The 25,869-nt window shown below is 39.5% G+C and overlaps 1 protein-coding gene across 1 annotated transcript in view; it reads right to left on the reverse strand.

The window, feature by feature from the left end:
* Positions 1-18,399, reverse strand: part of nck2a (NCK adaptor protein 2a) — a 34,784-nt gene extending 16,385 nt beyond the window's left edge. The window contains exon 1 of the mRNA XM_053328416.1: positions 18,180-18,399. The gene's annotated coding sequence lies outside the window, so the exon portion shown is untranslated. The remainder of the gene's footprint in view (positions 1-18,179) is intronic.
* Positions 18,400-25,869: the final 7,470 nt, after the last annotated feature.

A 25,869-nucleotide genomic window follows, 5' to 3' on the forward strand; every position in this document is an offset into this window, starting at 1 on the left:
CAAAGCAGACCAAGCACAGGACAACTAGCATTAAATCCACCTGCTGATTGTAAACTGTTAAAAAAAACCATCTCCCTATCTTTATAAGTCCACGGTGACGTCAGCACAAGAGTGTGGGGATTTTCCCTGATTAATCATAAAGTGGAAGAGTTCAAACGGGAGTGTTTTATCACGTTATGAATAAATAGTAAGAGGAAGTCATAGTAACTATATGTAATATTTCACTACAAGATCTTTTTTTGTCACATTTCTGTATAATTTATGAGGTCAAGTTACAGCCTAAACTAATAGTAGTGATAAAACAAATGAGGCATTAAAGCACAGCATGACTTGTACTTAGTCATCACACTTGTTGATGATGCAAGATGAAAGTCGCCAAAAATGAGTTATCCGTCAGTCCATACGATTTCCTTTTGGTTCCTAACAAGTGAGTGTGAATGTGGACTGGACCAGAACTAAAAGCCAGCGATATATCTTTTTTATTTCCTCATTCTGGACCACATTAACTGAATTACAGGTGTTATTTTAACCAAAGAATACAAGACAGTCAAATTCTGCACTCACCAACAATCATCAACTGTGTATTTTAAAAGACAATGGGCAGATTTCATCCCTAGCATTGATTTCAACTAGAATCAATGACATAAAATTACACCATAAATTAGAAAAAAGAATTGAGTTATTTTTGCTGAGCTGTATGTGTAGTACTTATCACTAATATCTAAATGTATCTCGCATGTCAACTCATAGTGAAATCTTGTGGTGTGTGTGTAAAGTGTGTTAACTGCTTCTCATGGAAATCAATTTGACTGAATGGCAACAAAACAAAAAAGGGAACTTGGGTAAGGTGTCAACCTTTGATACCTTATCTGTTTTTATGACTCTAGTTTATTAATACAAATTTCCCACACAGCTGATTGTGTTTAGATAACATTTAACAGCTCATGACTACTTACTTTTATTACTGTAGGTGAAAAAAAAGTTTGGAGGAAATACATATTCATATTTTTAAAAGCAACTTCCCAGATGAGTGGCTAGTTAGATTAATTACTTGTGTGTACAAAATTATAGTTTGGCCACGCAGCATAATACCTTGTTCCCACTAGATTAAAACATATACATAATATTTTAAACATGCATTTACAGAATATCCTGCATCTAATCTAGAGCTGGAAAAAATATTCGATTAATTGATTAGTGGACAGACTAAAAAAAATTATTGGCAACTATTTTGATAATGGTCTTATAGGATGAACGAGCTATTTCACCATTTCCATATTCCACCTTAATGACCAAAGAATCAATTAAGAAAATAATCAGCAGATTAATCACTATGATTTTTTTCATTTGTTGCAGCCCTAATCTAATTTATCGCTCTAATGTGATCAGAGTTATGTTTATTAAAAAATAATGTGGTAGTGTTACTGGTTTACTCATGTCAGCCACTGAAGCTGCAATATTGCACTTTCACACACTTCCACAACACAAAAAAGTCTTAAGTCTGAACTTGCTTCAATGGATGATGAATGTGGAATTCTCTTCTTTCTTTAACAGGAGTTTCCTTCCCCCATCCTCTCTTTTGCAATTTTTCACATGTCACTTTCATTTTCTGTCATTACTTCAGCCCTCCTCTCCTGGGCAGAGCCGACATTGTTAAGTGAGTCTCCATGACAACAATCACTGGGTGGTCCCATTTTCACTGACAAGGGTGTTTCCAAAGTATCTGACTTTTATGCCCTCACATTTTGATTTTCGATAGGATCAAGTGAAATTCTACACAAAGTTGAATTTAGGATCTGCGTCCACAGGGTGGTGGTTTAAACCCCCCTCCCCCCAATTAAGTCAAAGAGAAAAAGAGGGCCATGAAAAGGGGTAGAGAGCATCTAATCTCCAGGAGCCTCTGCTGAGCACTTGTGTATGAGGGTGAAATCCATTTTTAAAAGGTGTTACCAGCATGTTTACGTACTGCAGGCAACAACTACAGGCATTTAACATCCTTTTTTGACAGCAGAGTGCTGGCACTGCAGTCGAGTCTGATTGTGAAGCATCACTGTTGTTTTAATCCCTGCATCACACATTATCAGTGGACACAGATGGTATAACACAGTACTGATGTTTTGTTCCTACTAAAAATTCAAATTCAAGTCCCTAATTTGTTAGATCACATTTTGAGTAGCTGCTTTGATCAGTATTCGCTAAATGTAGTCATATAGTGTCTCATTTTAATTTGATATCATTATTCCATCATAATTATGAATCCCTATTGCACTGAATTCTAACTATATTCCTGTTTTTCTCTTCTTCTCTTTCAGATCTGAATTTCTGACTTCAAACTTAGTTTGTTTACTCCTTGATGCCCACTTCACCTCCTTCAGTAACAGTAGAGTACTTGTTCACTTGGCACACCTCCCTGCCCTCTGAACACATGATATCTCTTCTGGGCAGCTCGCTCTCAGAAGAGAGGCTGTGTAGCTCTCTATACAACCTCTTTCTGCCACAAGCCATTATTATCTATTATTGTAGTTTTCGGGGTATTTCTTTTAATCCTTTTTGCAGCCTTTGTTCCTCAGTAGTGGGAACTGTTTTTTTTATTTTTATTTCATATGCAAGTGTCTGGTATCCATGTCCTCTGGCACAACAAGAAGAGGCAAGAAAGCACTGTAGTTATATATTGGTGCAAATGTAGTGAGTACAGCTTTGATGTACAGCGCTGCTCATTTTACTCTGATTGAGGGAGACGGGGGAAAGAAACAAAATGTGTGTGTCTAAGACAGAAAGAGAATAATCCTTACAGATACAAAAAATGTGGATGTGTGTAGAAAAATGGGGGTCACTTTCAGGTCAAATAAGATGCAGCAAAGGCTGTAAGCTGCCTGCCACACATGATGTATGAAGTAAAATTTGGTACATTTGTTATATAGCTGTGTTAATATGTGATTTCAGCATTGTCCAGTTATGTATGAACTTGAAGGTTAATTCTTACTCCTATGGGTTGTTCTGAAAACCATTTGGTTTTTTTAGAGGAAAGCACTCTTATGTCATTTTGGGAGTCATTAGAAATAGATGTGCTGTTGGCATGAGGACGTGTTGGATAAATAGGTTGAATAACTAACTCATGACTTTTACTGTATTAAAACACCACACAGGTGATGAGGGACTGAGTGTAGGTTTAGTCAGACACACAAATGTGTTTTCCCACTCTTTAGTGACTTGAGAGTTTTATTGTTTAGGACGGAGAAGAAGATATTTAACCTTTTTTTCTGTTCAGGCATCATGTGTGACCGGATATCCTCAAGTCCTGAAACATATGTAAACACCATTTTCAAAATTAGCCAATTTAATGTGAATTCAGTCCCTCTTCAAAGCTTTGCAAATGTATGTTTTGTCAAAAATGTTGAGGAACAACCATTTAGTAACTGTTAGTTTTCTTCTAAACATGAAACACTTTCAGCTGAAGCAATGATTAATTTAACATGACCATCCAAAAAACTGTGCTGAGTATATGCAGTACTCTATGCCATTTAAAGAAGAATTTTAAAACTTGAGGAAAGAAATGCTTCTACACTGCAGTCTACTGGCCAGGACTCTTTACTGAATGAAATGAATATGAGCAGGTTGTGGAATCAAACAGAACAAGACATGCAAATAAGCTTTTCTTACACTTCAAATAGTTAATGAAGTCAATAAGAAATCCAGAGACAATATAAAAAGGAGCACTCGGCAGTAAAAGGATCCACTGATAAGAACTGTGAAAGAGTATAAAGGCACTTTGTGTTCTTCATGAGTGAAGGACAGTGACAGGCAGGCAAATGAGTAATGAGAATATACTTATTAAGGTATTTTTGTCATTTGAAAAATAAACAAACAATCAAATGTGCCTGTTCATAGCTTCTTTCTGACTACAGCTGTGACAGTCATGACATTTTGTCAAGTAAATAAGGCAACTATGGTTTGTTTTTACAGGGAAGACAGAGTTATGATGATGACAGATAATTAAAGACAATAAACACAGACAATGTGTTAATTATGTGTGTTTGCAATGAGACAGCTTACTGTTCTAAGATAAACAAAAAGCCTCCCGGATGTTTAACTTCAATACTTTTTGGGTGAAGATCAAAATGTTTATAGCTCCAGCTCAAACTGCTTGTTGGACGGTCGAATGGCTTTGGTGACCTCCTCCCCCAAAACTGATGATCCAACATTCACACCTTCACACCCACTTCACACCATGAACGGCCAGCTGTGTGGAAGTGAGAAAAGAGTCAGGATGGAGTCAGGATGGAGCCCCCCCCCCCCTAATTTCTGACACTCTTTATGTGAGATCAACTAAGTGTGACACTATAAACGTCTTCCAGGAGAGACCGTGTGAAAATGTGCGATGTTATCCTCATATTTAAACAATATCACGTCTCCCCTCTCTCTACGACAGGTGACTGTCCTTCAAGTGGGACTGTATGGTATAACTATTAACAATTTCCAACATGGTTGGACAACACGTCGTACGAACAGTTCTGCTCAAGCATAAGCTGACCCTTCCAGTCCTTTGTGTTAGTATACAGATGCAAGCTAGACAACCACATGCCCAAATTCAACCAACTGTAATTTCTTTATATACGCCTACGTGTTGTGCTCAGAATATCTGATTAGTCTGTTTTCCTGTTACCTACAGCTTCCTCTCCTGAAAACATTGACTGTGTGGTTCACCGCAGAGGTGCACTTTCAGACACACTACTAACTTTGTACATTCCTAAGAGGTGCATCTGTCAAAGTGCTACCAAGAAATACAAAACTTCCAAAGAGGAAGACACAAGTTCTACTAATTTCACTCTGCATGGAAGTATAAACTCTGTGATGCACGATCTAGGCCATATTTGATAATCTACAACACATAAACACAGAAACTTGCTTTTAAAGTTTTGGAAACTGTCTTTATTTATTTACTATGATCTTATGCTTAGCTGAACTTTTACCATGGTTAAATAAAAGGGAAATAAAGTGAAATGTTATTCTACAAGCCACCTAATACTGTTCTGCTTCTGCTCATGAAGTGCTGTGCTGTTTACATCTCCCACCAACGCAGAGGCAGCAGCACACTTGTGTTTTTACTTCAAATTGTCTTGTGTACATCAACCCTCCCAAATTCCTCACAGCCCTGACAGCTCCTTTACTTAGTTTTAGCATTTCAGTAGCAAGTAAGTATTTTAAAGGTCACTCCACTCAAAAACACAAAATTTATGCATTTCATTACTCTTTCTGCTAAGTAGCACGTAGCCATGCAGGTAGTTTTATTGGTATAAGCACTAGAATAAAAGTGTGACTGTGGTGCTCACGGCAGCAGTAAAAATCTGCAATTCAAAGTCTCTTTCCAGAACTGATGTCCCAATTACTTTGGATGATGCACCAACCTCATGTGAATCTTTTTTTGGGGTCTAAAAAATGCATGAGGACTGAAACAGGGAAAACAGATTATTAAGGAAGACAAAACTTTCCCTGAGGCAGTCGCTGAGGGGGTTCACTCTCAGACAGCAAACTCCACAGTCCCATGCAGGTTATTATATACATTACCATGCATCTGTGAGAATCCCTGCAAGCAATAAATGGTAGACAGAAATCTGCTCTTAATGAGGTAACATGGGAGTATAACTAAAATAGCCGCATCCATCATTGTTTTGCACGATTGTGTTGTGTGCACAGTTTGCAGCTTTGACTTCATTCACTGCATGCGTCATATGTGATGAATACGCACCTATGTTGTATGAGTTGTATGAAAGCGACGCACAATTACCCAATGGGCTGCTAAATTCATTAAAAAATGTCCTTACAGTGGGGGTGCGGGGGTGGGAGGAGGTAGGTTGTGAAAGAAGATGTAAAATGAGGTTAGCTCATGCGGAAATTCCTGTTAAGAACACAGTAGTTCTCTTAAAGGGATAGTTGGGGTTTTTTGACATTAAGTTGTATGACATCCTCACCATCAGTGTCATGCATCAGCAGTGCCTTTTCTCCCACTGCATCTTGTGAGCGGAGTTAGAAACATTTACCTCATGTTTAAATTTTATATGTTCTTACTCCCTTTCTTCTTCACTGTGTAACACAAACCACTGTTGACTCATTCCCAGTTTGAGCTTCACCTTCTCTTTGTACCTTCTGCTCCACTGGTCTTTCTCCTCCTCCCTCGGATACGGACCTGAATTATTCTCTTTGATCAGGGACTACCTTGAGGCTCCCAGGAGAGAACGGACTGATGTAGCAAGAGCACTGCAGAAAGACTGGTGCAAAACAATGCAGACCTGTTGAACGCCGTAAACCGTCCTCACCCAAGTACACAGGTGATATACCGACTCTGACCTTTTACTTATAGTCAACTGTTGAGTGGACACAGTAATAATAAATAGTACACATTTTAACGGTCTGTGTTACAAGCAAGAAATGTGTTAAAGGTGCAGTGTGTAGGATTTAGTGGCATGTAGCGGCCCATTTCTGCCGAGTGTGTTCCCCACATTGCACCTTTAAAGCAGATTATACAAACTGAATTGTGTGAATCATTTCCTACTGAAAGTGATCATCAATATCTGGCTAAACTAAACAGATCAATGATTATCAGTTATCCCCTGCTGCAAGGATGTCACACAGTCTTCCTTTCAGCAAATGGTAAAGGTGAAAAATTATCTTTTTTTTCCCTTCCGGGAACAGGAAACATTTTCTGGAACATTTTACGATTTTATTTGTTTTCCATGACTGACTAAAAAAACAATCTAAATTTATCCAGATTTTCCACGACACATGGGAAAGTCTTTCTACAAGGAACACAAGCAGAGAGCTGTTATTGGTATCTTGCTTGTATTTCATGCGCGTGTTTGTTTGCATATGTTATATAACGTTGCGTTGACGTCAGAGCCTCTCAAAGACAAGAGTAGTATGTTGAAAATGGAAATGGCATCTGTAAGAGTTACATCTCTCTTTTCCATGAACATAAACCAGATATGTCAGGTCTAGAGAGCCTTGTATTACTGTTAAAACTGCATGAAATCGCTGTATGCTTGCACTCAATCACAGCATCAGACCCAGCTTTGCCAAACATCTGGAGAACACATTGACACACTGGGATGTGCTGTGGGATTAAATATAGGAAAAAATCTACACAGAGAGAATGAGGGGAAGATTATGATTTCTTACTCTTCATACTGCTTGCCCGACTTTTTTAAAAATAAATGTGGGTATTTCTGGTTGACTCTGATAAATTGATGAATTAGGGCATATTAAACTATATATTATTCATCTTTTCAGTCACCAAAAACATTTATCAGAAAAGTTCAACATTTTGGGAAGTATTATAATTTATGCTCTTGAGTTGCTGAGAGTTAGAGGAGATTGACACGACCTGTACCCTAAATGTGAAGCTATAGCCAGCAGCCAGTTAGCTTAGCTTAGAGTGGAAACAACAGGAAACCGCTAGCTTGCCTCTGTCTGAAGAAAAAAAAGACCAACCAGAATCTCTCCCCTACAAACACTGAAGGGTGAAAAGTTGTGGTTTTATGGGGTGTGGGTTATGTATGGGAGTCTCTGCTAGTTGCATGGCTACCACACAATGACATAAAGACTCCAAAATGTTCTTCTTTTTTGGTTATTTTTGATTATTCCCTGTTTTTTTATTGTAAATATCCCTAAACACAGAGAACTATATATTGATAGTTTAATAAATAAGAGACTACAGACACGAATAAAGACATAGTAGGCATTGAGTTTTTATGCATTTCAGTAATGAAGGTCATACTTGTAAGATGTTTTACATGGATAGTTTCTGTAGTAATAGTAGCTGTTATTGACGATGTTAAGACCAGTTTAGACCAAAGATTCATGACGAGTTGAAACTTGCAACAACTTGCAATGTGCTGGTCTGCAGTGTTCTTAAACCTGCCAGTTTAAACCAATGCCACTAAATGAGACCATGTATCCCTTCAATAAAATCAACTCTTTGTACTTCTGTTCTAACCACTGACTTCAATGCCTCTTTATAGTGTCTTAAAATATGAAGAGTGACAGTGAGTAACTTGCAACAGTTGCAAAAACAAACAAAAAAAACGAGTAAGTTGAGAATTTGGATTTCACTTTTAGTGCAAATCTGCAAATAACAAATTTTAAGGCTAGTGTCATATAGCCACAGCTGTTCCTCAAACAAACTGATGAGATGATAACCTTTCCTCTATTCAAAATTGATTGTTCTCTCTCTGTACTGTACCTGTAGATTATGTGTGTGTGAGGCCTACTCCTGTCCTGCTGGCTGGTGATGTTTCTCTAGCCCCACATCTGCTTCAAACCTTCCACCACGTTCCCACACTGAAAGAAATGTCGGTATTACCGTTGGCTGATCTAGTATCATAAATCATAATGTGCCAGAGGGACCACATATCTTGCTATTAATTCATGAAGGTGGCATGTGAGCTGACAGAAATGTACTAAAACATGTAATGAACACAAGGTGAACACTAGTGTTAGCTATTAATTATGCTACCAATTGAGCCCTTGTTCCTCCTGGTTTAAGGCAGAACTGTTACTGAAGCTATGATCAGGTTTATTTACAGGCACATACTGCATTATTATTAATATCAAATTATTAGAGTGGAGTTCCTCTTTAAAATACTTCTCATCTGAACTCTCCTGTTCCTGTTCTAGTTTACCAGAGCGTGATCTCTTACCCTTCACACTAATACCACTATAGTGATTTAGTGTGGCCTGTGCATAGGATGGCATTTCTCCCTGTATGACACAGAGATGATATCACTTATTCCACTTAACTGCTGCCAAATAAAACACTGAAGTACCACATTCAGCCAGCAGCTCTCTGTTCACTGCCGAGGAAGACTGAGGTCACACTGAAATAACTGTGGTTTTGCCGAGCCAAAACAGCAGATATGGTAAAAAGATGGCCTGCAGCGCGTGCATATGACTGTATGCCTGAGCAAGAGAGAGAATCCACAGGCCAAATATTGTGTGTGTGCAGTCTTGAATTCTCAAGAGAGTCCTGTGGCACTCTAAGCTATAGGCCTACATCTCATAAATAAAGCAGGATTTCCTTCGGCTGTAGCCATGTGTGTGTGAAAGAATAACAGAGAGAGAGAGAGAGAGGGCACAAATGGATTAGGAGAGCTATCATATTGCTCCATTCAGCAACTGAATCAACTCCCAAGCACGCAGCAGCACAGGTCACGACACATAAATGAAGAAAAAGTCTTTGTAGCCCATATGTTAAAAAATAATGCCGATTCTACATGATCTGCCTAATCTTGAGTGCTGCGACAATTTGTTAACAATTAATTATTTTCATAATCTACTTATTTGTAGATTTCTGATATTTATCGGTTAATCGGCTAAGTGTTCGATCTATAAAATCTTAAAATGTTAAAAATAGAGACAAATTCCTCACAAGTTCAGAGAGCTTAAGGAGTAATTTTCAAATGCATTGTTTTGTCTGACGAAACACAGACGAAACTAACAATGAATCGATTTTCAAAATATTCAACTGACTAATCAATCATTTCAGGTCATAAACAGAAGAAATATCAAAATAGAGCTGTGGTTTCTAAAGCATAAATCTGTTCATCACACTGAAATATCAACCATAATTACCCAGACTGTTGTCCAGATGGTTGGGGAGACTGAGTTACTCCACTTCCTTCATATGACATCTTTAGGCAGACTAGGCTCAGATATCAGCCTGGGAAAAGACATTAACAGTCTACTGCAGCTACTAGCATAATTATTTTACAGGTCAATGACATGAGCAGTACAGTAAGCGTGACAATATGTCACAAGCCGTTTACCGCTTGGAGAGTCGCAACCAAACTGTAAGCCAGCAGGAAACCAGAGTGGCAAAAGATCAAAAACAATCCAAGTACATTTTGATGGGAAATCACTTCTTCTACACTGAGTATGATGAACGAGGGAAGTAAGGTCATTGGTCACAACATGTTATTTCAAGTATCGTCATAACACTACACAGCCATTTATAAAACTTTAGAATTTACAAGTCTATAAAGTGATCAGGGCGGCAATGATTTTTTTTTTCTTCATGAAGCTAGATGATTACATATTGGCAACGCTTCCAGTAACGATAAGCTCCAGCAGCATTCAGTGCCGATAACATTATTTGAACAACATTCATTCATTTGTTTAACGTTCAGCTTTTTTGTTTGCCTACAGTTAAGTTAACTTCCCTCTCCCTCCCACGGCTCCAGTTAGCGAGAGACTCTAAAGCTCAGTTCAAAGCAACAAGTTAACCTCAAGTGAAGGTTACACTCGTTATCAGATGAAACACATCCACACTTATTAACTGTAAAGAAGAGTCTCCCAGCTAAACACTACATTAACTTTAGCGCTGCTGGTTGTGATGGTCGAATGGTCTCTCTGCTTTCATCATTTAACAACTCTCTGCTCTTGAATGTATGTCATACATTTTCAAACGTTTTCTTACATCTGCATCTCAACTAGCTGAGTGCATTTATTGCAACAGAGCTGTTAATAGACAGCCAGTCCTATGTCCAGATCTCATACAAACTAAATAACGCAACAATCATACATCGTCCCTTTACTCTCTCTCTTCCTCAGGTGCAGAACAGTTAAAAGCAGGCCATCATCACTTAGCAAATTTTATAAAATACTTTAAATTCCCTTAAATTAAGGCGGAGCAAGCAGTATCAACACCAGTCTCCATGTTATCCTAACCTTACTCATCCTTATTGTAGCGATCACAAGGTAACCTGTTGGAAATAGGGGACATATTACAAAGCTTACACACATCTGACTGGCCAACAACACAGCACCTTGCCAGATTTCATATTGTGTTACAGTAAAAGTTGATTGAGGCTGAACTCTCAGGTCTCAGATTCACTGGGCTGTTCTGTGTTGTGTGTCGTCTTGTTCATTGTGTTATTCTGACAACATTGTTTTGCTGCTGCATTGTAGAAGCACCAGAGATGGTGGCAGGTTTTCACTAGAATTGAATTCCATCCCTATAATCCCTCTCATCATGCATGCCTCAGCAAACACACGCACTGCTAAAGCTCTCACTTTCTGTTTCACTGTATGTAGTGTCAGCACTTCTCTTAATTGCTGTGTTTTCTCAATTATCTTGTAGAAAGCTACTTAAAAACACATTCTCTTTGCAGGATTAAGTCACATGTGTCACTGTGTACTTGCTCTCAAGGATTGGTGATAATGATGAAAATACAATATTCTAAATTTAAGATAAGCAACTGCTGATCCAGTAACTCAGAGGTTTTCATGCCATGTGGCCCAGACAGCTGAGAGTGTGCATTATTCTCAGTGCTTCAAACTGCAAAGTAAGCTTTTTTTCACTGATCCGTGTCTGGTTGAGGGCGTGCTAATCTGTACTTGAAAAAGTACTGAACACCAACCTTGGCCCAGTTACACTGATACAATTTCTCACTAATATCCTTTGAGAACAGAGGCTAACCAGCTTTAGTGACCTGGCGTTGCTTTCATGAATGGAAATAAATTCAATTGATTTTAAACGTCATTTAATGGACAGAGAGAGAGGAGAGTGCAAATGGACAGACAAAAACAAAGGGAATAGGTGTAACGCATGTACACCTGCGACATAGGTGCATCCTCTGTCTGAAATGGGTATTAAACTAATCTCGTAACATTGGACATCTTCAAAGTTTTTCTACCATTGAACACTTAAAATGTGTAACTTAACTCTTTGACAGGGATTTTGTGGGATGACTTGACACGTTTTTTGAGAGGTGACAACCAAACATGTTTTAACCCCTTATGCTGGGCATACAGTACAACATTATTTGAAATTAAATGAAAAAAGCCATCATTGAAGTGAATTGGTTGTGGTAGAAATCAAGTATAGTGCTCTGCCAAACAGGCAATAAAATGAGGAGTATGTAGTAGAGGTCAACCTATACGGACTTTTTATGGCCAATACCGAGACCGTTTTTTTTTTTACATCAGCCTTAGCTGATGGTCGATACGTACTGCCGTTTTTTTTTATATTTGGAGCCGATATTGCTTTTTCTCCCTCCAGATGAGGAGCAGCGCTCACACACACACCCTGCTGTGATGGCTGCTCTGTCCCATTCTCAGTCAGAGTGAGAGAGAGAGACACACACACACACACACACCACCGTGACCGTTTTCAGTCAGAGTGAGACAGACAGAAACACACACACACATACACACCAAACACACCATACCAGTAAAAAATGCAAATATATATCGGCACGATATATCGGCCGGCTGATGTATCGGTCGACCCTTAGTATGTAGAACGATCCACCCTCGCTCATCAGGGAAAACCCTTACCAAATGTGAATCCCCATGTTTACTAGAGCCTCGATGCCTTTTGACGAGTTCACAGGAATGGCAAGAGATTGTAAATGAGGATGAACCTCAGAGAGATGCGTGTATCGTGGGCTGTGTTGCTCTGAGGGAAACTCGGAACGTGGATCATTCTGTGAAATACAGATAAGCAAAGCCCTTGTGCTCCGGGTGAGATAACTGAATGTTTGTCTGCATACTGCCTGTTCGTCCATTAGTGCAGCCAAAGAGGAAAATGTCCACTTAATTAAATCAATTAGAGCATGAAGGGCCCATTGAAGCCTCCAGTGAAAACAACATGACAGAACAAACTCACAGACAGTCGTTCAACTCTTTTCATGAGTCACAGAAACTCAGATGATGGACGAGCTACAAGCTTCTCTTTATCTCACAACTTTTAGATGATGCAAGCCATCTGAACAAGACAACTAGCAATTATTTTCATTATTAATTCATCTGCTGTGTATTTTCTTTGATTGATTAATGAGGGGTGTGAAATGTCAGAACATGGTGAGATTCCCATTAACAATTCCCCATTTGTCATTTTGAAATTACAAGTCAAAGCAAACTGAGAAGCTGGAACCAGTGGAATTTTGTTATTTTTGCTTGAAAATGAATAAAATTGAGTTATGATCAAAAATATGCAACTCACAATAATATTTTTCAATCATTCAATTTACTGATTTATTTCTGGATTACATTGTGTGTAAAATATTGGAAAAAGAAGAATTCCCATCATAATTTCCAAAATCCCAGGACCAACAGTGATATCATAGAAAACTAAGAAAACCACTCTAAAGTCTCATTTGTAAGTGACTTCACTCAATAAATCAATGGTCTTATTTTATTGATTTCATGCAGTCGTTTCAGCTCTAATATTTATGCTTTGTCTGTGTGTGTGGAGCCAAATCAGGTCCTGAACTCTTGTCCAAGGTGGAAACTCTCCTACTGAGTAGCGTTGGGTTTCATCCCTCGCTCTGTCTCACTCCACAGCCCAAAGTGCCGTTTTTCTGGTATGTAATATGAACCCACTAAAGCGTGAAGAAGCCTCTGATGCTGCATCACTCTCCTTACTATTTAACAAACACTTCTCAGGATGTTTAGCAATTCATGGTCACTTTTCCCGGCCGAGGGCGGAGGAGTCAAATTTACATTCTCCAAAGTAATGTCATTTAAGACCTCGGGGGCGCTCACCACCTCATCTTTTTTTAATCAATCCATGAATTAACAAACACTACAAATTAAGAGATTAGACTTCACGGTTCCCTGCGAGAATCGGCCACCATTTTCTTCTGCGCTTAAAACACTGTACCCCTCGCTCCTCCCTTTCTGATATTTCCTTCATCACCACGTTTCAGATTTTCTATCACTCTGTGATCACCTCCTGTGCCATCTCATGCCTTCACATCACCACCAAGTGAGTGTAAGGCTGAGATACTGTACTGCTGTGTTGTAGCCAGCTCTACTCTCTCACTCTCACTGCTTTCCTTCCCTTCATGGCCCCCCTTCTGTGTCCCAGAGTAGGATTAGGCCTAGTGCCCAGTGATGACACAAGGACACTGGAGCTAACAGACTGTTGGTTCAGTTGTTGGGCATGAATTAGGAACTCAAGCCGTGTGGCAGAGGCGGGAGGGGATGATAGAGATGAAGGACGAGGAGGAGAGAACGGACAAAGTTAAGGAACAAAAGAGAACACTCAGGACAAAGAGCTGAAACCTTAAACTACTGATAAGAGGCCAAGAATAAAGTCGTAGAAAAAGTAAGGTGTCAGTTACAGGAAAAAGACAAGACGCTCATGTCTAGATATTAAAAATGCCTTTCAAACAGATAAAAAAAATAAATCGACAACAATTAACAGTTATTGCACAGTTGCAATGTGGTGTCGAGTAAAATTCTACTGATACCATTAAGTTATATAAACTCTAACAACAAATACATAGCAGAGCTCAAACGACTGATAAAAGGCTTCATATTTTAAACAATGATCAAATAAAAAGCTCAAAGATTCTCTGGTTCCAGCTTGCCTAATGGGGGGATGTGCTGCTTTTCTCTTTTATATGATTGTACAAATTCCATATTTATGGTTGTTGGACTGTTGGTCAAACCAAACGTGTAATTACAGGACGTCACGTTGGAATTGTTTTGTTGGCTTTAATTATTATGGAATTAATCACACTGAAAAGGAGTGGACACACATATTGTTCACTGGTCAGTGTTTTCCCTGTGCTTAGCTTTAATACAAATCCTCTTTCTCCTTCCTGGATCACGAGGTTACAGAAAAGGGGTCCATTGTCTTAACTGCGAATACTGTCCATTTAAGGGCTGCCCAGATTACAGATGATTACAATAACAATAGGATGGCCTTTATCTTACTACCAACATGATGCTCTTAATGAGTATCGCTGTAGTATGTCTCCTGATCACCCATCTGTGCTTGCGCGCCTTAATTCCTTCTCCTCTCCATTAGAGATTAGGATTTCCTGAGGGAGGTAAACATTACGCTTTCAAAGCCAAAATATCAATTCTGACGCTGATCTCTATTCCCTGCATGATTTCTCCCTCTGCGCTCTGGCTTTCTAAAGGAGGGCTCCAAGTGTAACTCGCAATCCAAACCATGAACTTTAGAGGAACTTTAAACTAGTTTGAATTAACAAAAGAAAAGCAGTTTGTCATGGAGAGGTGAAAAAAATCGTAAAAATGTCAAATATGCAACTCAGGGGGCTAATATATGACACAGTAACATCTTTCAGCACTCAAGGGAAGGACTATAAATGTTAAGTCTCAAATATCACACTGCAATGAAGAGTGTTAAAAGATGTAAATCTAGTTCATCGTCTGACAGGAACTCAGTGTACCTGTTCTATTTAATTATTTAACTTACTTAACCACAAATTATAAGCGATTATCATTTAATATGATGTATTATTTAATTATATTATTTTTATTGCTAATCATTAGCTATTAAAATGTATTAATTATTGCATTATGTGCCATTCATAAATGCTAAACTCATTATCTATGGTGTCTATTGACGTTTTACTAAATAGACAGTTACGTTCACATCACCCAACATGGTGAAAAAAAATTTAAAAGCAAAAACATCTGTTTTTAAAATTTGTGAACATGTCACGTAAACATGTTTTTGTTTCCAGCAGATCTACCCCACCACCCCACCACCCCACCCGCCAAAAAAAATCATGAACAAAACTTTGTGTAGGCGCTGCAGGACATTTAATCACCAACTCTGTGTGAAGACATTTTAGGCCCATTAAGCATAATTTGAGAGAAACACAAGCAGAGCAATTAGTAGTAATTTGGCTTATTATCTCCTCTGTAAAAATGTAGCTCAAATGACATATTAAATATAGTTTTTCATATAAGAAAAACAAGAATTAAGCATGTCATGCAACCCATTTCAATGAAAACCAAATTTGGAAGTAGAGCAAAATGCTTACACAGGCAGCAAATGTATCATTCTTGAATAAACATGACTTTCATACGTCTTCTACTAACAAGTTACACCAATCCCACGCCTTGTTTATCTGCTTGTTCATCTGAAACAAACAGACAGAATGAAAGATTTGTGTACCAAATCAGGGGAGACCTCCTTCAAAGCCAAAAGAGCTGATGCATCATCATGTGTAAAGTGGCCAATGCACAACTACTCAGCAAGCAGCCAGGGACATGTGCAATCTCCATCACAACCTGGCCACTTCATAAATGCTGTGTTCAAGTTAGATAACTGGAAAAATGTTTTTTTTAGGTGTTCATGAGTCAGGAGTGGCACGTCATATGAATTACACCAATGGACAGTCTGTTTTTTATCAGCCTGAATATGTTACTAATTACACATAGGCTGGCACAAACACACGATGATGTCATAAAACTGCATCAATCATTTTATAACAGACACTGGGGGTTCCTGTGGTTAACTTTTAAAACGTTTGACAGTAGTAATTTATAAAGGCTACCTAAACACACCATTAGTTTCAGTCTCTGTGAGCCAATTCAGTCTTTTGATTCATTTCGAAATGGGTCGTCTCTGCCCTCTGGGCCTTTGTAAGCTATGTACTGACTGCACATCAACTGTACAATTTTAGATATGAATTAAACCAATAATTATTTGTATTATTAATTAACACATCAATAAGCCGCCAATCATTTAGTGTATAACATGTCTTTGAATTTGTTAAGCCCAAGGCAATGTTTTAGAATTTCTTTATCTGTCACTGACATTGCCCACTTGACTAAAATAGTTGTCTATTATTTTTCTGTCAATCAACTAATTGTTTCAAATCTAATTAACTGTAAGAATTATGTTACTTGTACATGTAGTGAGCCACAATTAAACAATAAATGAATGATGCTTGAATGTTTTCAACTTTTTAACAGCAACCTGAAGGGATGCTTTTAGAGTCAAATTTCTTTTTTAGGAGAGCTTTATTAGTTTCCCCAAGTAGCTACTGCTGTTTGAATTTGTTTCAAGAACCAGTAAATGTTTAATTTAATGCTTTTAAACATATCTGACTTTCGGGACTCTTATTATTTACAAGCAGTAAGTGGTAAATGGTTGACCGCTCAACTAATACGGGAAATGACAGAATGTTTGCAGAGTTGAATCACACTCACAAGTAGCTTACATAAGGCTGAACATTGTTGGGAAACCAAACAAATACAACAGAAAGGACCTCAACAATAAATCTACTATCAAGGACTGTCAAACAAAAGCTTCTGATGCTAACTTCAGTAGTAATCCTACTTATGTAAGACTGGATATTAAAATGTCTAACTTTAGAAGTGTGCGTGGCATTTCAAATCACTTTTTTTTTTTTTTGCCTTGAGAGTTCTTGACTTATGACATTATGAGGTAAGATAAGAAGTTTCTGTAGTACAGGCCTAGCAGTCTCTTAATGCCCTTACCGTGCACATACCTGTCATTTCTGAGCGAACCTTGTCCTGGAACTCTGCGTTACCATGGCACCCTTAACAAAAGGTGTGTCTGGAGAATAGGTGTGCCAAGATTTGATATGTACCTGCGCTTAAATCGACCGCCTGTAACCTTGAAATATCCTGAATCATTACATTGGCAACAGCTTGGGGGAAAATATTTCTCCCCATTTCCTCAATTTAAATGGTCAATCAATAAACAACTACTCTAGCCAAGTAAGACACACCATGCATCTTATCATCCACTGGGCTTGTAGTAACCATGAAGAGCCACTAGACACATTAACAAGACTGCATATGGCACCAGTCACCAATCTGTGGTGTTTAGACAAATAGGTTTCATTGTGTTAGCTTGTAACAAATACACTGAACACCCATCATGAAAAGATGACTCCATATGATTTAAAGCACGTAAATAAATAAAAGAAAACAAGTCTAACACAAAATATGTCTAGGAAAACAAACATGACTAAAGACCTGTGCTTGTAGACTGAAGCCAGAGCTCATAGGCCTTCATGAAGTCATCCTGTGCAAATAATGCAAATGTTTACGTGGATATATTCAATCATTATTTTTTTTTTATTTGGAAAAACTAAGAATTAAGCCATTCATTGTTTGTTATTTAATAGAAATAAGTCCAATACGCAAGGCAACCCGAGGCTCCAGCAGCACAACGTTTAGTTAAACCACATCAGAGTGGACAAAGAACCAGCGTCAAACCTAGAAAGTGAGAAGAGTTAAGCTACCCTTTGCTCCCAACTTTCACGACTGTTTGGGATTAAAACTTTCAGAAAGAAGTGAAACAAAAAAAGACACGTTTAAAGAGCGGCTGAGTGGGCAAAGTGAACCGTCCAACTTGCACAGTTCATTTGCGGTTACGAGCTTACCTTAGTGTTCACTCCAGTGAGAATGGGCAAACGGCGACACACTCAACAAGAAAAAATGAAGAAACCCGACTAGCAAACAATAAGTAACTAAGCCCGCGTGAAAGCGACAAAAATAACGTTTAAATCCACATAGCCGTGTGTTTCACAGTTTGTTTTCCGTTTAAAACGTGGACTGACAATATACTGCTCGACCTATTCTCGCTTGTTTTTCTGTCGCAGGCTGGCTGCCTCCGCCTCAATTACTCGCGCCAAGCTAGGCACGAGGAAAAATCCACTTCCGTTCTCACCTTTCAAAGGAAATGACTCAGAATGAGAATCAGAATTAGAATCGCAGCCTAAATCAGAATCAGAATTAGAATCTGAATTAGGATCTGAATTAGAATCTGAATCTGAATAAGTATCAGAGTCAAAGTCAGAATCTGAATCTGAGTCTGAATTAGAAAAACTTTAGCAATTCTTATAGGGAAATGTCTTTAGGCCTACTGCAAAAGCTCAGTTGCTCAACACACAGTTAGGAAACAGGACGTAATGAAAGAGATGTTTTGTTTCTTACATTAAAAAAAAACAGTGGAGAACTTAGCTAGGCTATAACAGATGTTTTGTACGATATACAGTGAAAGTTCAGTGGGGATATTCACTACTTTAGTTCCCTTTAGTTTTTTCCCCAATAAAGAATGTAATCAATAGATTACTTGAAGACCATTTAAACTTACACTAATAAGAATATAATAGCTGTAAAGGAGTGTGTCTTTATTTCATTCTATTCAGTAAATCATCATTCAGGCGTTAATTTCATCAGTTAGCTATTATATTATATTCATTCTTAATTTTTGTTCATGCTTTTTTTCCCCCGGAGTCCCTGGCACGGAGTTCTCTGGATTTTTGTAAACATGATCGAGTCTTGTTTTCCACTTATTTTGAAGCATAATATTATTTCCGGTTTGATTCTTCTGTTTTTGGCTAGCTTGATCGCCGGTTTTGGTTGGTGACGTCACCAACGCCGGGACCAGTACAGAGCAACGCCAGAGGAAAAGGGGCAAACTCTGGAGGACTATGTCGCCCCTTGCTGATGACAATGGGAAGTATGATATGTAGGCTATAAATATGTGTCAAAGACGAGACGTGAAAGTCCATTCATATAAAACAAAAATGTATATATATACATTTTTATTTTATATATATATTTAATATTAAAACTCAACTCTTACCCTTCTTTTCACCCAGAAGTTTGTGTTTGTCAAAGTTCTTTGTTTAAAGTACATATTTGTTTTATATTATAGGCTACATTAACATAAGTCAATCCTATAAATGTGGCATTGCTTACTTTCAAATAAATATATTTTATCAAAGATCAGGGAACAAGTATTTTTTGGGATTTTTGTTACTTTTGACATGTATGAGTGCAGAACCATGTCATTGTGTTTATTAATACATTGCTTGTTGAGAATTTTGCAAAGCCCCTCTGACAATGGAAACAAACTTAATATTCAATCTTCATTATTGGCACAAATTCAGTCAAAGAGTCAAAGAAACTAATAAAGGAGGCAAAAGAAATAAAACATTTAGAGAATGTTCTATGTAGACTCAGATCAGAGAATGAGCATGCTGCTGAGGTAGAAAATTACAATAACAATTTAAAAAGACATCCCTTGTCTCATTTTGTAATTTCATAAGTGCTGAGCCAACACAAGAGAATTAAGCCTGTATCCAGTCTGACATTTCCAGTAAAACTTCAGAACCTGCAAATATCATTTTAATTTTGTAAACAGACTAATGTGGCTTTGCTCCTCTCTCACCATGGACTGGAGAAGGATGACACCCAGAGGTAATTTATTTAGATAGGTTTGTCTCTCTTTATTATACAAAGGAACTGTGAAGCTGGAAGTTTGTTCTCTATTATAGTGTAAAAAACAATAAAGTTAGTGGATGGTTCAGGCTTCAGATCTGTGTTCATACTGTGTGTTAGTGTGTGTTAGTGCCTCAGTGTTGTACTTTTACACACCAGGCTTCAACATCAGTCTGCTCTGTAAATACTGAAACATCATAGCAACTGTCTGAAATAAAATAAAATAGATTACAGATAACAGTACTCATCAATGCCCCATGTCTACACCATGAATTTGAACCAGGTGATTATTTTTTAGAATTAGCCTCTGTAATAAGAAGTAAAATGAAGGAATTTACAGTGCTGAAAAAAATCTAGCCTTTATTAAAACCTTTGTTTCATAACATATCAGTGTATGGACCGGACCTGTTGGTTGTCATATGTGTGACAGCTAACCCCCACATAAATGAGACCACCATCCCTGACTGACTTCTTGACAAACATTTTAAGCTAGCTACCACATGGCTTTAGCTTGCTAGCTAACAATGGACCCAAATCAAAGCTATTGCCTTTGGCTTTTTAGTAAGTGTTTGACTTTTAAATGACTTATAACCTACAAGCTTTTAATGCAATAACAACACCAACATGAAAAAATACTCTCACCCATAAAAAAATACAAAATATCTCCTCACCTCAATGTTTTGCAAAATGGGCAGGATGCTAATTATCTTATATCAATATCATGTTACCCTTTGGTGTGTCTGTAATAAGCACTGTGACAACCAACACGTGTGAAAACCAACCCTGGTCTCCCCTAATTCTGAGCAACACAATGAATCACCACTTGCCTGTGTACCCTTTTAGCAGCAACATTAAACTGATTCATAACTTTTTAATCAGGCCATGGGCCAGTTTATGCTACATTTAGACCGAACCAGAGGTCCACTTGCATTTTTAAAATCAAAATAGATTTTCAGATTCAAATCAGTTATTTGTTACACCCCTAAATATTATACTTGTCATATTACAATGAAAAGAGTGAACTTTTAAAAACACACATACAATTTCCAAAAAAACAGGCTGAATGACCAAAGAGATAACAGATGAAATTCTAATTTCACAACTGTATTGTTTCTGGGTTATTGACAGTTAATTGTCTAAATAATCAGAACAAGTATTTTGGGCGAACGTGTGCCTCCATCTTTTATTGTCTCTGTAATACAACTACGCTTCGGCGCACCTTGCTTACGTCATCACAATAGACAGCGGTTACAACAGACATGCTCAGAATACTACATCTCCTTTCTTTCAAAAAAACGGAATATACCAATAGCTGTCAACAATATTATTTCAACACTTTTAGACATAGGTCAGCTACTTAAAGGAAGTTATTCCCGTCAATATGTATATGCAGGATATAACTAAAGCAGAACATACCAGTCGTAAATTCAGTTTTTTTTTAAACATTTCTGTAAACATTAACAGTACCCTATGTCACATTTACACTGTTAACTCTGGCATTTCTTAACTGCAGCATCAAAATAAACACTTTCAACATCAACAATGTGACACATTTTCACATTTCAACTTTTTTTTTTTTTTTTTTTTTACAGGTCTAATCTGTCTCTTGGTTTCACTATGCGACCTGACTTAGTGGTGGTAAAGTACGGGGGTTCCTTGAGGCCTGTTTGGCCTACCATGTCCTGCTGCATAGTCATTGGCTCAGCATTTTCAGGATCAGGGTCACCAGTTGGTGCTTCTCGATCTGTGCTGTTCTCAGTCTTTAGGAGGTGTCGTTTGTTGCGTCTGAGCATATGACCTTCACCTGTGAGGATGTTATATGACCTCTGTGTACCTGCTGAATCTATAACTGTTGCAGGTTCCCATTTTCCACTTGGCAGCTGGAAGCGGATTGTGGCTCCTGCTGGCAGGGCAGGCCGTGCCTTTGCAGTCTTGTCGTAGTACAGTTTCTGTCGTTTCTGGCAGGTTTCCCTCCTGCCGCGAACTGTGCTGCGGCAGACAAGCTCTGGTTCAAGTTGTTTGTCAGTGGTCGGGAGGATTGAACGCAGACGCCTGCTCATCAACAGCTGCGCTGGCGATTTCAGTCCATCAACCGGGGTGTTTCTGTATTCTAACAGACTCAGGTAGGGGTCTGTCCGCTGTGCGTGCGCTTTGTCCATGAGGGCTTTAGCTGTTTGGACAGTCCTTTCAGCTAACCCATTGCTCTGTGGGTACAGTGGGCTACTTGTGACATGCTCAAAGTCCCATGCACGAGCAAAGTCTTTGAACTCCTGCGAGCTATAACAGGGTCCATTGTCGCTGATTAGTGTCTGTGGTGCTCCAAACCTAGCAAACATGGCTTTGAGTTTTTTGATGACTGTGTTGGATGTGAGGCTGGTGATTTTTTCCACCTCAAAATATCTGCTGTAGTAGTCGACAGCAACGATATAGTCGGTGTTGTTCCACATGAACAGATCTGTGGCGATCACTTGCCAAGGTCGCTCTGGAATAGGATGCGATATCATCGGCTCCTTTTGGACAGAGTTGCGTCGCTCCATGCAGATGTTGCAGGATTCTACCAACGCCTCGATCTGTTTTCCCATTCCAGGCCAGAAAAGTACGTCTCTTGCTCGTTGCTTGCTTTTTTCAATCCCTAAGTGTCCTGTGTGAATGCGTGAAAGCATTTCTGCCCTGAGTGAGTGGGGCACGATGATCTTTTCTCCTTTTAGTAGGATGCCATTTGTTTCTGATATCTCGTCCCTGTGATTCCAGTATGCTGAAATTTCAGGTGGACATTTCTTGTGCGACTCAGGCCACCCTGAGGTGATGATTCGCCTCAACATTGAGAGCTGCTCATCTTGTGCTGTGGCGGCTCTGATCTCTGCCATTTTGTTGTCACTTACTGGCGCATTGCTGATCACAGTATGTATTTGCAAGTCCATACCTTCACTCAGTGAACTCTCACTGCACTCGATGGGCTTTCTGGAAAGTGTATCTGCAACTGGTATTTGTTTTCCAGGCTTGTGTATAATGATGATGTCATACCGCTGTAGTTGCAGTATCATTCGTTGCAATCGTGGGGGAGCCGCTGCCAGAGGCTTTCGCATGATTGACTCCAGCGGTTTGTGGTCTGACTCGACAACCACCTGTCGACCATAGAGATACTGATGAAACCGTTTGCATCCAAACAGCACTGCATACAGCTCTTTTTCTATCTGAGCATAGTTTTCCTCAGTCTCAGTCAGTGCTTTGGATGCGTATGCGACTGGTTTCTCTCCTTGGAGTAGCACTGCTCCTAATCCACATTTTGATGCGTCGACCTGCAGCTTAACATCCTTTGTGTGGTCAAAGTATGTGAGTACAGGGCCAGGTTCCTGTGTCAACAGGTCTTTCACTTGCTGAAAAGCAATGTCATGATTTGAGTCCCACACAAACTCATTGCTCTCTTTTAACAGTTGTCTGAGGGGAGCTGTGGCCTCGGAGAGTCTGGGGGCAAATCTGGAGAGGTAAGTGACCATGCCCAGTATGGTCTCCAGCTCTGCCTTGTTGTGTGGCGGAGCCATTTCTCTGATCGCCTTGACCTTGTTAGGGTCAGGCCGGATACCCTCTCGTGTCAGTCTGTGACCAAAATAGCTCACCTCAGGCACACATATGACGCTCTTGTCCTCATTTAGCTTTATTCCTCTCTCTCTAGTCCTCTCCAACATGGCACGCAGGTTTGCATCGTGCTCCTCCTTGGTGCGGCCATACACCAGGATGTCGTCCACGATGGCTGCGATGCCCTGAAGCCCTTCGTAGGCCTCATCCACCCTTCTTTGAAACTCATCCTGTGCAGAAATGATTCCGAAAGGGAGTCGCTTGAACCTGTATCTGCCATAGATGGTATTGAAGGTGGTCAACATGGATGATTCATGGCTTAGTTTGATAGTCCAGTAGCCGGATCTGGCATCTAGTACGCTGAAATATTGTGCTCCAGCTAGTCTCGGTGTGATGTCATCTAGAGTGGGAAGTGGATAGTGTGGTCTCTGTATGGCTTTGTTTAGGGGGCGGGGATCAAGGCACACCCTAAGCCTTCCAGTTTTAGGCTTTTCCACTGCCACTAAAGCATTTACCCACTCAGTCGGCTCTGTCACTTTTTGGATAATGTCCATTTTCTCCATTTCATCCAGTTCATCCTTAAGCCTGCTGCGGAGAGCGTATGGGATGCGGCGAGGCGGACACACTACTGGCGTAGCTGAGGGCTTGAGGTGCAGGACACATTCTCCAGGAAATAGTCCAATGCCCTTGAACACATCGGCAAACTCTGTTGTGATGCTTGTGTGTGTTCCTGGCTGTACTTCGATTGTGTGTACCAGTTTAACTATGTTTAAGTCAAGACATGCTCTCAGACCCAAGACAGGGGAAGCATTTTTAACATAGACTATGTCAAAATCTAACATGGCTGTTTCATTTCTGTATCTGCATGTTAGCCTGCAAGCTCCTTTGACTTTAAGCCTCTGTCCTCCATATCCTGAGATGTCACTGTCTGGTGGGCCTAGCGTTACACTTCCAAACATTTTGTGGAATGTGTTTGCTGGTATCACATTAGCTTGGGCACCTGTGTCAGCTTTGAATTTTAATTTGTGCCTCGCTTTGCCAATTTCTACTTCTGCAAATGCCTGTTCTCTGGCTGTGTTGGCATGTATTTTTGTTATAGTGTCAATATACAGATCAGGTGATGTCTGCTCTGTGCAGTCTGAGACGGCATGCACTTTTTTGGGCTTAAATTGTGCCTGTCTCTGGGGTGTTTGTGTCCTACAAACTTTAGCAAAATGGTTAAATTTCTTGCACTTGTTACATTGACGTCCTTTTGCTGGACATTCTGCTGTGCGGCTGTGCTCTCGTCCACATGCACCACACTCTCTGCTCCTGTCACCGTCTGTCCCGATGGTCGTTATACGTCCATGGCGCGTTTTCTCCGTTCTGGTTGTCCTCCTGCTAACTGCATGCACGGACTGACTAGCCATATTAGCAACAGGGCTAACCATTGTCTTTAATTGTTGCTGTGATAGCTCATGTGAACGAGCAATGTCAATAGCTTTCTCCAGCGTGAGGTCTGGACCGTGGCAAAGTAGCTTTTCGCGCACTCTTGGTGAGTTTATGGCAAAAACAATACGGTCTCTAATCATCTCATCGCTATTAGGGTAACTGCAGTCTTTCACTAGCAACCTTAGCTCAGTCACAAACTGGTCGAAACTCTCATTTTCCCCATGTGTCTTTTCGTGGAACTTATATCGTGCGAAAATGGGGTTTGCTTTTGGCGTCACATAGGCTTCAAACCTGTCGTAGTACGTCTTCAGCAGTTTCCTTTCATCCGTTGTAAGAGTCCATGTGTTAAATACATCACGGCCCTTTTCACCGATCCAAAGTAGCAAATAGCTGCACTTCTCCTCCTCTTCTTTAGCGCAGAGGGGACCGGAAAACATCAGCTCCACATGCTGGCGAAACTTTCTCCAGGTATCGGGAAGGTTAGACGAATCCCAATCCATCCGTGGCGTGGGGACACCTGTACTCTCCATCTTCCATCGGCAGGTCGATGTGTACTATTTTCTGACACCATGTATTGTTTCTGGGTTATTGACAGTTAATTGTCTAAATAATCAGAACAAGTATTTTGGGCGAACGTGTGCCTCCATCTTTTATTGTCTCTGTAATACAACTACGCTTCGGCGCACCTTGCTTACGTCATCACAATAGACAGCGGTTACAACAGACATGCTCAGAATACTACAACAACCAACACTTTACTCAACGTTATTTAATTACTTTACTACATGAGATAAGATTAACTTCTTTGATTTCACACAGAGAGATTGAAATGCCACT

Source organism: Scomber japonicus, chromosome 11, assembly GCF_027409825.1.
Source record: "Scomber japonicus isolate fScoJap1 chromosome 11, fScoJap1.pri, whole genome shotgun sequence".
Taxonomy (NCBI): Eukaryota; Metazoa; Chordata; class Actinopteri; order Scombriformes; family Scombridae; genus Scomber; species Scomber japonicus.